This window comes from Papio anubis, chromosome 6 (genome assembly GCF_008728515.1).
Source record: "Papio anubis isolate 15944 chromosome 6, Panubis1.0, whole genome shotgun sequence".
Taxonomy (NCBI): domain Eukaryota; kingdom Metazoa; phylum Chordata; class Mammalia; order Primates; family Cercopithecidae; genus Papio; species Papio anubis.
This window is the reverse complement of record NC_044981.1, coordinates 118,681,930-118,695,651: the sequence shown is the minus strand read 5'-3', so window position 1 is coordinate 118,695,651 and position 13,722 is coordinate 118,681,930. Positions and strand designations below refer to the sequence as shown.

The following is a 13,722-nucleotide window of genomic DNA, read 5'->3' as shown; positions in this document are numbered from 1 at the left end:
TTAGACTTGGGTTCCATCCCCATGATATCTTGTTCCAAAATCTGAAAAAAAAAATCTGCAACACTTCTGGTCCCAAGCATTTTGGATAAGGGATACTCAACCTGCATTAAGTATTTCCTTCTTTTTTAAAGCTACTTGTATAGTATCCCTAAACACAACACCTTTTTTCATTTTGACAACTGAAAAAAACAAACCTAGCTTTTTGAGGGCAGTATTTGCTACCAATTAGATGAAAGCTTCCTAGGGAAGATGAACTGTGAACAGTCCCTGGGTCTGACTTCAACTTCTAGAGTTTACAGGAACCCATGTTTAGATGTCAGTGAGCAAGGTGATGAGTGAGTTTTAGGGAACAAGTCACAGTTTAGGCATCCAGGATGTGCAGAAATATGCTTAAAGGATTGTATTCTTGTTTTATATTTTCTGCTTCTAAACTCACCCTGACCTCTCAAGATCAATGCAGAACCTTCCTGTGGGGTGAAATGAGTGTCTCCAACTGATCTAGAGATCAGGATATGGAAGGGAGAGCAGGCACTTTATTAGAATGTGGCCAAACATGCCAAGTGTAGAACACAATGGGAGCCAAGACTTCCTTGAATATACTATCTTGAGATTATGAAGGCAGTGAATATGTTAGTCATGATAGCCTTCAACACATCTGTTTCTTTAATCACACACCTCAAACCTCGACTGGTTGCTCTTTGGTTGTGGTGCCTAACTATCATACTGAGAATTCTCTTTTCTCTATCCATTGTATAATTGCCTTTTCCTATATCTCATTCACATGCTTGTGGATCACATCCCCCAGTAATTCATGAAATGGGGTACAGGGGATGTAGACTTTTTGGGAACTTGGATGTCTGGAAATATATTCTACTCTTATCCTTGATTGACAGCTTGACTGGATATAGAATTCTTGGTTGTAGATTACCTCAGAAGTTTAAAGGGTTTTTCCCATTAGTTTCCATTTCCAATTTTGCTTTTTGGAAATCTGAAGCCATCCTGATTGCTGATCGTTTGTATCTAATTTTTCTGTGGAAGTCTGTAGAATCTGTCTTCAGTATTCTGAAACTTCCATTTTACTGAGTATTTTAAATCAGAAGGTGTATTAGGGTTCTCTAGAGGGACAGAACTAATAGGATAGATCTGTATATAAAGGGGAACTTATTAAGTATTAACTCACAATCACAAGGTCCCACAATAGGCCGTCTGCAAGCTGAGGAGCAAGGAGAACCAGTACAGTGCCCAAACTGAAGAACTTGGGAGTCTGATGTTTGAGGGCAGGAAGCATCCAGCACAGGAGAAAGATGTAGGCTGGGAGGCTAGGCCAGTCTAGTCTTTTCACATTTTTTTTTTCTGCCTACTTTAGATTAGATCCACGCTGGCAGGTGACTAGATGGTGCCCACCCAGATTAAGGATGGGTCTGCTTTCCCCAGCCCACTGACTCAAATGTTAATCTCCTTTGGCAACACCCTCAAAGACACATCCAGGATCAATAACTTTGCATCCTTCAATCCAATCAGGTTGACACTCAGTATTAACCATCACAAGTCCACCTCTTGTCAACTTGAACCCATATCCATCTCCTGAGATCATACGTAATCTCCAAATAAAGACGATAATGAGGTCATAATTACGCCTAACGTAATACAACTATCCCTCCTACAATCAGAAATGCACCAATCCCCAACCCAAATACTATTACTATATAGTATACTTACATACTATACTATATACTACATATAAGTACACTATATGTAAGTATACTATATAGTATATTATATACTATACTATATACTATATAGTATGTAAGTATACTATAGTAAGTATAGTATATAAGTATACTATAACAATACTTAAATGGTGATGTGAAGTCAATAAATCATGTCACATGATGAAAGAAAAAGGAAATAAAATGAAGATATCTTCTTAGTACAAGTGTGTACGTGCACAAACATGGTTTTAACAAAAGAAGGAGGAAACACTCATGACAATTACAGTCCTCGTTTCTGCAGCTGGTCAAGTGGTCATAGCTGATATTGATGACTACATTCTTCTACTACCCATTCTGTATTCCCTTTGCCTTCAGCAAGCACCTCAGCAGGTTATGGTTTTTTCCTGGTGGAGTGACCCAAACCTTCATTCCTGAAGGGTCTGGGCCATTTGTAGTTCTGCCTGGAATGGGCTGTTGTAGTTTCCCATTGACCTTAATCACAGGGCATGGTAATACTAAGAGACACCCTAATGAATCTCCTGTATTCCATGCATACTCTTCCTTACCTCTGTTGTGGAATAGTAGAGCATACATGGCCTTCTAGAGAACTTTACCCAGCCCTTCAAAGTATTGTCACCTAGTTGGTGTTGTGATTGTGACTTCAAAAGGCCATTCCACTGTTCTATAAATCCAACTGCTTCAGGATGAGGAAGAACATGGTGAGACCAGTGAATTCCATGAGCATGAGCCCACTGCCACACTTCTTTAGCTGTAAAGTGAGTGTCTTGGTCAGAGGCAATGCTTTGTGGAATACCATGACAGTGGATAAAGCATGCTATGAGTCCACGGATGGTAGTCTTGGCAGAAGCATTGCATGGAGGATAGGCAAACCCATATCCAGAGTGAGTGTCTATTCCAGTGAGGAGAAACCTCTGCCCTTTCCATGATGGAGGAGGTTCAACATAATCAACCTGCCAGCAAATAGTTGGCTGATCACCCTGAGAAATGGTGCCATGTCGAGGTCTCAGTGTTGGTCTCTGCTGCTGGAAAATTGGGCACTCAGCAATGGCTGTAGTCAGGTCAGCTTTGGTGAGTGGAAGTCCATGTTGCTGAGCCCATGCATAACCTGCATTCCTGCCACCATGGCCACTTTGTTCATGGGCCCATTGGGCGACGACAGGGTTGGCTGGGGAAAGAAGCTGAGTGGTGTCCACAGAACAGGTCATCCTATCCACTTGATTATTAAAATCCTTCTCTGCTGAGGTCACCAGTTGGTGAGCATTCACATGGGATACAAATATCTTCCCAGTTTTTGACCCCTCAGAGAGGTCCATCCACATACCTCTTCCCCAAATTTCTTTGTCACCAATTTTCCAAGCATGCGTCTTCCAAGTCCCTGACTATCCAGCCAAACCACTGGCAACAGCCCATGAATCAGTATATAATCACACATCTGACCATTTCTCCTTTCATGCAAAGTGCACAAGCAAGTGCACTGATTAAAGTTCTGCCCACTGGGAAAATTTTCCCTCACCGCTTTCAGGGATGTCCTAGAAAGGCAGCTGTCCACTTTTGGGTGGTGCCTCCATATTGTGCAGAACCATCTGTGAACCATACTCTAGTCTTTTTCTGTCAACTGATCATAGGGAACACCCCATGAGGCATCGGTGCAGGCTGGGGGAGAGAAGGCAGGGTGGCAGGAGTGGAGACCATGGGCATTTGAGCCACTTCCTCATCTAAGTTACTTGTGCCTTTAGGACCTGCTTGAGCCCGATCACGTATGTACCACTTCCATTTGATGATGGAATGCTGCTGTGCATGACCTACTTTATGGCTAGATGAGTCAGAAAACACTCAGTTCATGATAGGCAGATCAGGTTGCATGGGGGCTTGATGACCCACAGTCAGACGTTCAGTTTCACCAAAGCCCAGTATCAGGCCAAGAGCTGTCTCTCAAAAGGAGAGTGGTTATCTGCAGAAGATGGCAGAGCCTTACTCCAAAATCCTAGAGGCCTCCGCTATGATTCACCTTTGGGGGCCTGCCAAAGGCTCTAAACAGCATCGCTATCTGCCACTGACACCTCAAGTACATTGGATCTGCTGGGTCATATGGCCCAATTGACAGAGCAGCTTGCACAGCAGCCTGGATCTATTGCAGAGCCTTCTCCTGTTCTGGACCCCACTCAAAACTGGCAGCCTTTCAGGTCACTCAATAAATGGGCCACATTAACACACCCAAATGAGAAATGTGTTGCCTCCAAAATCCAAATAGACCCACTAGACATTATGCCTCTTTCTTGGTGGTAGGAGGGGCCAAATGCAGCAACTTATCCTTCACCTTTGAAGGAATATCTTGACAGGACCCATAGTACTGGGCCCCTAGAAATTTTAATGAGGAAGAAGTTCCCTGAATTTTCATCAGATTTCCCATCCTCTGGCACACAAATATCTTACCAATAAGTCCAGTGTGTTTACTACTTCTTGCTCACTGGATCCAATCAGCATTAATGTCATCAATGTAATGGACCAGCGTGATATCTTGTGGAAGCAAAAAATGAGCAAAGTCTCTCTGAATCAGATTATGACACAAAGCCAGAGAGTTAATATACCTCTGAGGTAGAACAGTAAAGGCATATTGCTGGCCTTGCCAGCTGAAGGCAAATTGCTTCTGGTGGGCCTTATGGACAGGAATGGAGAAAAGGGCATTTGCCAAGCCAATGGCTGCATACCAGGTACCAAGAAATGTGTTAATTTGCTCAAGCAGTGAAACCACATCTGGTACAGCAGCTGCAGTTGGAGTCACCACTTGGTTAAGCTTATGATAATCCACTGTTATTCTTCCAGATCCATCTGTCTTCTGCACAGGCCAAATGGGAGAGTTGAATAGGGATGTGGTAGGAATCACCACCCCTGAGTCTTTCAAGTCCTTAATGGTGGCACTAATCGCCACAGTCCTTCCAGGGATGTGATACTGTTTTTGATTTACTATTTTTCTAGGTAAAGACAGCGCTAGTGGCTTCCATTTGGCCTTTCTCACCATAATAATCCTCACCCGACCAATCAGGGAGCCAATGTGGGGCTTCTGCTAGCTACTAAGTATGTCTATGCCAATTTTGTATTCTGGCGCTGGGGAAATGACCCGGATGGTCCGAGAACCCACTGGACCCACTGTAAGTCGGACCTGAGTTGAAACTCCATTATTACCTGACTTCCATAAGCCCGTACTTTAACTGGAGGACAATAATGATATTTTGGGTTCCCTGAAATCAACATCAGCTCAGAGCCAGATCCGGTAGTTCCCAAAATATCTGATCATTTCCCTTTCCCCAGTGCATAGTTACCCTGGCCAAGAAGGCCAGAGGTCTTCTTGGGGAAGGATGGGAGAAAGATTAACAGCATAAATTGTCAGTAGTGTAATGGAGTCCTTTTTCAAAGGGACACGGCCTCCCCTTCATTCAAGCAGCTCTGGGTCTGTAAACTGGCTCAAGTCTGGAAATTAAGGGGCCATGATTCTCTGTTTTTATAATTCAGATTGGTCTTTTGTTCATTCGACCTAGAAGTTTTCTGCTTATATAAATTAAGTAAAAATGCAGTAGGCTTCGTATCAATTTCACTTCTAGAAACACTGTGATTAATTAGTCAGTGCCAGAGTACTATATGAGTCAGACTATTCTGATTATTGCCACTTTGCCTCTGTACTCCATTACAGTAGCTACGTGCACCTTGCCTTTGATGGCTGAGTGCTGCCACTTGACCCCTGCCACCTTGGGATCCAAATATTCCCACTGTATTTATTTCTTACTTTTTAAATTTATGTTTTAGTCTGTTTTCATGCTGCTGATAAAGACATACCTGAGACTGGGAAGAATAAGAAGTTTAATCAGACTTAACAGTTCCACATGGCTGGGGAGGCCTCAGAATCATGGCAGAAGCAAAATACATTACTTACATGGTGGCAGCAAGAGAAACTGAGGAAGAAGTAAAAGTGGAATCCCTGATAAACCCATCAGATCTCATGAGACTCATTCACTATCACGAGAATAGCATGGGAAAGACCAGACTGCACTTAGTTATCTTCCTCTGGGTCCCTCCCAAAACACATAGGAATTCTGGGAGATAAAATTCAAGTGGAGATTTGGGTAGGGACACAACCAAACCACATCATTCTGCTCCTGGCTCCTCCAAATCTCATGTCCTCACATTTCAAAACCAATCATGCCTTCTCCACCGTCTCCCAAAGTCTTAACTCATTTCAGCATTAACCCAAAAGTCCACAGTCCAAAGTCTCATCTGAAACAAGACAAGTCCCTTCCACCTATGAGCTGTAAAAATCAAAAGCAAGCTAGATACTTCCTAGATAAAATGGGGGTACAGGTATTGGCTAAATACAGCCATTTCAAATGGGAGAAACTGCTCAAAAAAAAGGGGTTACAGGGCCCAAGCAAATGTGAAATCCAGCAGGGCAGTCAAATTTTAATGTTCCAAAATGATCTCCTTTGACTCCATGTCTCACATCCAGGTCATGCTGATGCAAGAGGTTGGTTCCCATGGTCTTGGGCAGCTCTGCCTCTGTGGCTTTGCAGGGTACAGCCTCCTTCCTGCCTGTTTTCATGGGCTGGTGTTGAGTGTCAGTGGCTTTTCGAGCCACACAGTTCAAACTGTCAGTGGATCTACCATTCTGGGGTCTGGAGGATGGTGGCCCTCTTCTCACAGCTCCACTAGGCAGTGCCCCAGTAGGGACTCTGTGTGGGGATTCCAACCCCAGATATCCCTTCCTCACTGCCCTAGCAGAGGTTCTCCATGAGTGCCCCGCCCCTGCAGCAAACTTTTGCCTGGGCATCCAGGTGTTTCCATACATCTTCTGAAATCTAGGGGGACGTTCCCAAACCTCAGTTTTTGACTTCTGTGCACTCGTAGGCTCAGCACCATGTGGAAGCTGCCAAGGCTTGGGGCTTCTACCCTCTGAAGCTACAGCCTGAGCTGTACATTGGCACCAATCAGCCACAGCTGGAGTGGCTAGAACACAGGGCACCAAGTCCCTAGACTGTACGTGGGGACCCTGGGCCCTGCCCCATAAAACCACATTTTCCTCCTAGACCTCTGGGCCTGCAATGGATGGGAGGGGCTGCTGTGAAGGTCTCTGACATGGCCTAGAGACATTTTTTCCATGGTTTTGGGGATTAACATTAGACTCCTTGCTACTTATGCAAATTTCTGCAGCCAGCTTGAATTTCTCCTAAAAAAAATGGGTTTTTCTTTTCTACTGCATCATCAAGTTGCAGATTTTCTGAACTTTTATGTTGTTTCCCTTTTAAAATGGAATGCTTTTAACAGCACCCAAGTAACTTTTTGATGCTTTGCTACTTAGAAATTTCTTCCGCCAGATACCCTAAATCATCTCTCTCAAGTTCAAATTTCCACAAATCTCTAGGACGGGGCAAAATGCCACCAGTCTCTTTGACAAAACATAACAAGAGTCACCTTTTCTCCAGTTCCCAACAAGTTCCTCATCTCCATCTGAGACCACCTCAACCTGGACCTTATTGTTCATATCACTATCAGCATTTTTGTCAAAGCCATTCAACAAGTCTCTAGGAGGTTCCAAGCTTTCCCACATCTTCCCGTCTTCTTCTGAGCCCTCCAGACTGTTCCAACCTCTACCTGTTATCCAGTTCCAAAGTCACTTTCACATTTTTGGGTATCTTTTCAGCAACACCCCACTCTACTGGTACCAATTCACTGTATTAGTCTGTTTTCACAATACTGATAAAGACATACCTGAGACTGGGAAGAAAAAGAGGTTTAATTGGACTTACAGTACCACATGGCTGGGGAGGACTCAGAATCATGGCAGGAGGTGAAAGGCACTTCTTACATGTTGGCAGCAAGAGAAAATGAGGAAGAAGCAAAAGTGGGAACCCCTGAAAAATCCATCAGATCTCATGAAACTCATTCACTATGAGGAGAATAGCATGGGAAAGACCAGCCCCCATGATTCAATTACCTTCCCCTGGGTCCCTCCCACAACATGTGGGAATTCTGAGAGATAAAATTCACATTGAGAGTTTGGTGGGGACACAGACAAATCATATCAATTTATTTATTTATTCTTTTATTTATTTTTTTGTTTTTGAGAAGAAGTATCTTTCTGTTACCCAGACTGCAGTGCAGTGACATAATCTTGGCTCACTGCAACCTCCACCTCCCAGGTTCAAAGGATTCCCTGCCTCAGCCTCCTGAGTATGTGGGACTGCAGGTGCCCAGCACCACACCCAGCTAATTTTTGTATTTTTAGTAGAGATTGGATTTTATCATGTTTGCCAGGGTTGTCTTGAACTCCCGACCTTAAGTGATCTGCCCACCTCAGCTTTCCAGAGTGCTGGGATTACAGGCATGAGCCACCACTGCACCTGGCCTATTCCCATTGTATTTAAATTTTGTAGTTGGGTGACTGTGTATCCCACTGTTAGATCTGACATATAGAGAAGGGCAATTACAAGACTCTTCAAAGATGCAGGTGCTGCCCTCTCAAATCTGTTTCACAAGGCATTGGTCAAGGGTATATTTTCTGGACCCTCCTGGATGGGATGAGTAGGTCTAAAGTGACTAATCCACCCCACCATCCCTAAGCTTTTGGGTCCCTTCTTCTACATTAAACCAAGGGAGATCAGGCATTTCCAGCTTGCTCACAGTGGGCCATCTTTTAATCCGTATTTCAGCTAACCAAGCAAATAAACTGTTAGATTTTTTTAAAACTCCCTGATCTGCAACATTAAATGCAGAGTCTCTATTTAGTGTCCCCCAATCTATAAATTCAGCCTGATCCAACTCTATGTTCCTTCCACTATTATCCCACACCCTTAATATCCATTCCCATGCCTGTTCTCCAGATTTCTGTTTATGTAAGTTAGAAAACAGTTCTTTTTGAGTGTATCACACCTCTCATGGGTCACATTCTCAACCTCACTTCTAGGGCCCGCCAAGACTTTTGTCTATTTATAGATCTAGAAGCAAACAGAGGTGTTGGGGGTGGTTTCTGAGGAGAATCAACATTATCTTGCCTGGCAACTGCCTTGGGGGAGGCCATAACTGTTGCCTCAGGCAGCGCAGGGTTTATCTCTTCAGACAAAGGTGGAAAGGCTGATGGCAGCATGGGTCAGGGAAGGGATGTTGCCACTACTGGGGATGGGGAAGCTGTTTCTTCTGGCAAAAAAGGTCCATCAGAGTTTACAAACTCAGTGTCCCCAGCTTCATCAGGGTACTCCCACATGTCCCCATTCAAAGTTGCAGGGTCTCATTCTTTTCCAACCAATGACCTCACTTTAACAGCAGACACCTGGCGAGGCTGTGCATGCACCTTTCATTGCAGCTCAGCCACTTGCATGATAAAAGCTTGTATCTGTTTTTCCATAATTTCAGCTCTTTCTCTAAAGGAGATAAGACTCTCACTCTGGGCAATCTTAGCAGATTTGAGGCTAAGTATCTGCTTCTGAAGCTGGGAGTTAAAAATCCTTGAATTCATCATTTTCTTTCATCACTTTGTCCACTGAACTTAGGAGCAACTAACCAGCTTCATTATGTTCCTTGGTTCTCCACACATGGTCAAAGGTATTACGTATAGAGTCACTAAACTCCTTGCCTCTCACGAGCAATGAATCAGGTGTGTCAAATGCATTATTATTATTATAACTCTCTAAACAGTTCATGCCAAGGACTATCAGTGTTTTTCATACTATTAGAAGTAGAGTCCTTAGCATTTTTGGATCTAATTATATTAAGCAGCCAACTCCAGAAACCCCAAAACTGATGAAAGAACTCCATTCTTAATATTCTGTTCTTCTAGAACTCCTGGTACAAAAATCTGTATTAGTCAGGGTTCTCTAGAGAGACCGAACTAATAGGAAATGTATATAAAGGGAAATTTATTAAGTATTAACTCACATGATCACAAGGTCCCACAATAGGCCGTCTGCAAGCTGAGGAGAAAGGAGAGCCAGTCTGAGTCCCAAAACTGAAGAACTTGGAGTCTGATGTTCAAGGGCAGGAAGTATCCAGCACGGGAGAAAGATGTAGGCTAGGAGGTTAGGCCAGTCTAGTTTTTTCATATTTTTCTTCCTGCTTTTTATTCTAGCCTTTCTGGCAGCTGACTAGATTGTGCCCACCCAGACTGACAGTGGGTCTGCCTTTCCCAGCCCAATGACTCAAGTGTTAATCTCCCTTGGCAACACCCTCACAGGCACACCCATGATCAATACTTTGCATCCTTCAATCCAATCAAGTTGACACTCAGTATTAACCACCACAGGAGGTTTATGTCCTTCTTTTTTGGAAATAATTTAAAAATATTTTTATTCTCTTCCTCATATTTTCTCCTTTTTCTCTCTTGAAGTATTATTTGGAGTAGACCCGTCTGGACCAGTATTCTACTTTGCTTGTTTCTTTGCCATTTCTATCCCATTTTACTTTACTTTCTGGGAGATTTTCCTAATTTTATCTTTCAACTCTCTATTGAGTTTTTCTCCTAAAGACTTTTTTAATTTCTAAGAGTTATAATTTTCCTTTAATTTTTTTTTTTTTTCTGTTTTGGACTTACCTGCTAGAGACATTCTTCAAATCTTTGGAAATTCCTGTCTGTTTGTTCATCATTAAGACTGGAAGAGGAAAAACATGGAAATAACGAACAAGTGAGCAGTATTTCATGACCAAGCTATATTGTAGGGTGGTCTGAGTGAGCTGTTCGGGAATCTCCCAATATCAGTGTCTTTACATATTTGCTAGTGGAATAATTTGATTCCCAGGGAAGTTACATTTTGCCCTGAGGGCAAGGGTTTGGCAAGCAGAGTCCTCTAAGCCAAGTAGAAGAAGATGGGCATGTGAATATTCTCTGCTTTCAATATCACTATTCATGAAATTAATCACTAGATTGTATATATGTACCCATATACATGTATATATAGACATGCATACATATATAGCTGATTCTTGTTATTCATGGATTCCCTATTTGCAAATTTACATACTTGCTAAAACTTACTTGTAACCCTAACATCAGTACTCATGGCACTTTTATGGTCATTTGCAGACATGCACATAGTGATAAAAAAGTTGAGTCATCCAGCACATTTTCCCAGCTGAGGCTTAACAAGGTAATACTCTACTTTCTAGTTTTAATGCTCATAATGTACTCAAGTTCCTTCCATGGGCCATTTAGTGCCACATTTTCCACATTTTTGTGCTTTTTCTTTGGTGATTTCACTGTTTAAAGTGGCCGTGTTAGTGGCTCACACCTGTAATCCAAGCACTTTGGGAGGCTGAGGCAGGAGGATCACTTGAGGCCAGGAGTTCGAGACCAGCCTGGCCAACATGGTGAAACCCCATCTCTACCAAAAATACAAAAAATTAGCCAGGTGTGGTGATGTGGGCCTGTGCTCCCAGCTACTCGGGAGGCTGAGGTGGGAGGATTGCTTGAGTCCAGGAGGCAGAGATTGCAGTGCGCCAAGATCGCACCACTGTACACCAGCCTGGGTGGCAGAGCAAGACCTTGTCTCAAAGGTGGAAGGGGATGGGGAAAGGCCACCTAGCACAGTGCTGAAGTTCTGTCTGGTGTTCCTAAGCTGAAGGCTGTGATTTGCCCTAAGGAGAAAATATGTGCATTAGGTAAACATTCAGGCATGAGTTACAGTGCTGTTGGCATGAGTTCAACATTACTGAATCAACACTGTAAAGAAGGTGTCTTTAAACAGAAATACACATAAAACAAGGTTTTTGTATTGATCCATTAACAAAAAAAGACGGAAACCTAACTCTGTATTTCCCCTAGTAGCCACAGTTCAGTATTTGCTAATTCAGTGCTCACAGTGACTTTATAGAACTTAACTACCAAAAATAATGAGAATTGACTGTATGTATGTCTGTATCTATACCTACCTGTTTTTGCTGTAGTATTCATACCTTCAGACGTGCCTCATATTGACTAATGCACAGACTGCTTATTTTTACCTTTCCAGAAAGCAGAATCACCTAGAGATGGGGAAGGGCATGTATCCAAGGAGCAGGAGAGTTGCGGTGTGGGGCAGGGGTTGAGGGCGGGGCATGATCTAGGAATCTTAACTTCTTTCAAAGAGCTTTCCCCTTGGTTCCTCCATATTTTGACAGTCTCTTCCTCCTCATTCGCCTGCCCCAGTTGTAGAGGTACATGCTGTCCAGGAGTTCCTGTGACTTTTAAGAGTCTGTAGGGTGCATCTGGATCGTTCTCAGTTCTCCCTTACTGTTAGTTTGGGAAGTAGAGTTTGGTGTTGCTTTAAGTCCTCCAAGTCAGTTACAATGTCTATTAGCTTTCCAAATTTTAGGTTTCTTGTTTTCTTTCCTCCCTGTCCTATGTTTCTATGTCCCTTTGTCCCTTTACTGTAGCTTTGTTGGGGTTTAGGGAGAAAGCAAAATTAGATGGGAAGCTCTAAATTAGATAGGATCTGCTATCCTAACTGAGTCTTAATTCTTTTTCTTGTCTCATGACTCATGTTCCTGAGATAAATTTTATTGATAAGTTGAGGCCATTATTCCACCCCCTTGCCATAGGGCCTTGGAAGATGTTGATATTGCTAAATATTTGCATGTTCTGGACTGCAAAGAACTTAAGAATTCTGTGATTTGCAGGCATCTGAATGAGAAAGTGTCTTCCTTTTTCTTCTCTACCATGTTCATTTAAGAAAATGTGGATAGCTTAGTTCTCTACAAAGCACTCTTAATTTCCAGCTCAAGAAAGGGAATATCTGGTCAGAAGTAAAACTTTTTCAGTTTTAATCTAACCCTAATTCTCTCCATGTTTGTTTGTAATGTTTGTTTGTTTTTGTTTTTATTTTTTTTTCCTGCTCATGTTGTCCCTGTTTTTTTTTTTTTGTTTGTTTGTTTGTTTGTTTGAGATAGGGTCTAGCTCTGTTGCCCAGGCACAATCAATCATGGCTCACTGCAACCTCAGCCTCCTGGACTCAAGCAATTCTTCTTTGGCCTCAGCCTCCTGAGTAGCTGGGACCACAAGTGCATGCTACCATGCCTGGCTAATTTTTGAATTTTTTTGTAGAGATGAGGGTCTCATTGTGTTTCCCAGGCTGGTATTGAACTCCTGAGCTCAAGCAACCCTCTCGCTTCAGTCTCCCAAAATGCTGGGATTATAGGTGTGAGCCACCATTCCTGGCCTATGTTTTATTTTTGATGTGTTAAACAAAGCTTTATCACTCCCAGATTACTTTCTGTTACTCATTTTTAGTGTTTTCAAAGATTACAAACCAATGTTTGAAAATAATAGCCACTATGATAGTTTACCAAGTATGATTCCAGGTAGACAGGAAAAGAAATCGCTGAGGTGATACTCATTGTTCTAGAACATCTTCTACCAAAGGGGTCCTTCTTTATTTTTTAAAAGGCACTCATTTGTTCTGATTTTTAAAACAGTAATGCATAATTCTCATTAAAAGTTTGGAAATACAGAAAACTAAAAGTAATATTCATCTTTATTCATACCCAAAGTAATTACTCTTGTGTGCCCTTCCAGTCTTTATTAGTAAATATATGAATAAAAATGTTTCATTAATATTTTTCCATGTTATTCTCCCACAAATTCCTTTAAATTAATATAAAAATGGTTCAGCAATTTTTGGCAACCTATTTCTGTCAGGGGCCAAGTAGTATAATTTTTGGCTTTGCGGGTCATATGGCCTTCATTAAAAGTATTAAAATCTGCTCTTGGAGCCAGAAAGCAGCAATAAATACTACGTATACAAATGAGCATGGCTGTGTTCCCATAAAACTTTATTTACGAAAAAAAAAAAAGGCTCAGATTTGGTCCACTGGCTACAGTTTGCTGACCCCTAGATATTATTTTTAAACGTTTAATTTTGACATAATTATAGTTTTACAAAATGTTACAAAACAGCACAGAGAGATAGATGCTGGATGCCATTTACCCAGTTTTCCCCAAGTTACATCTTAAATAACTATAGTACAATATCAAAAC

General features: G+C 42.2%; 1 protein-coding gene across 2 annotated transcripts in view; it reads left to right on the top strand.

Moving 5' to 3' along the window:
- ZC2HC1B (zinc finger C2HC-type containing 1B) overlaps positions 1-13,722 on the top strand; it is a 72,553-nt gene that overhangs the window by 3,223 nt on the left and 55,608 nt on the right. The window lies entirely within an intron of this gene.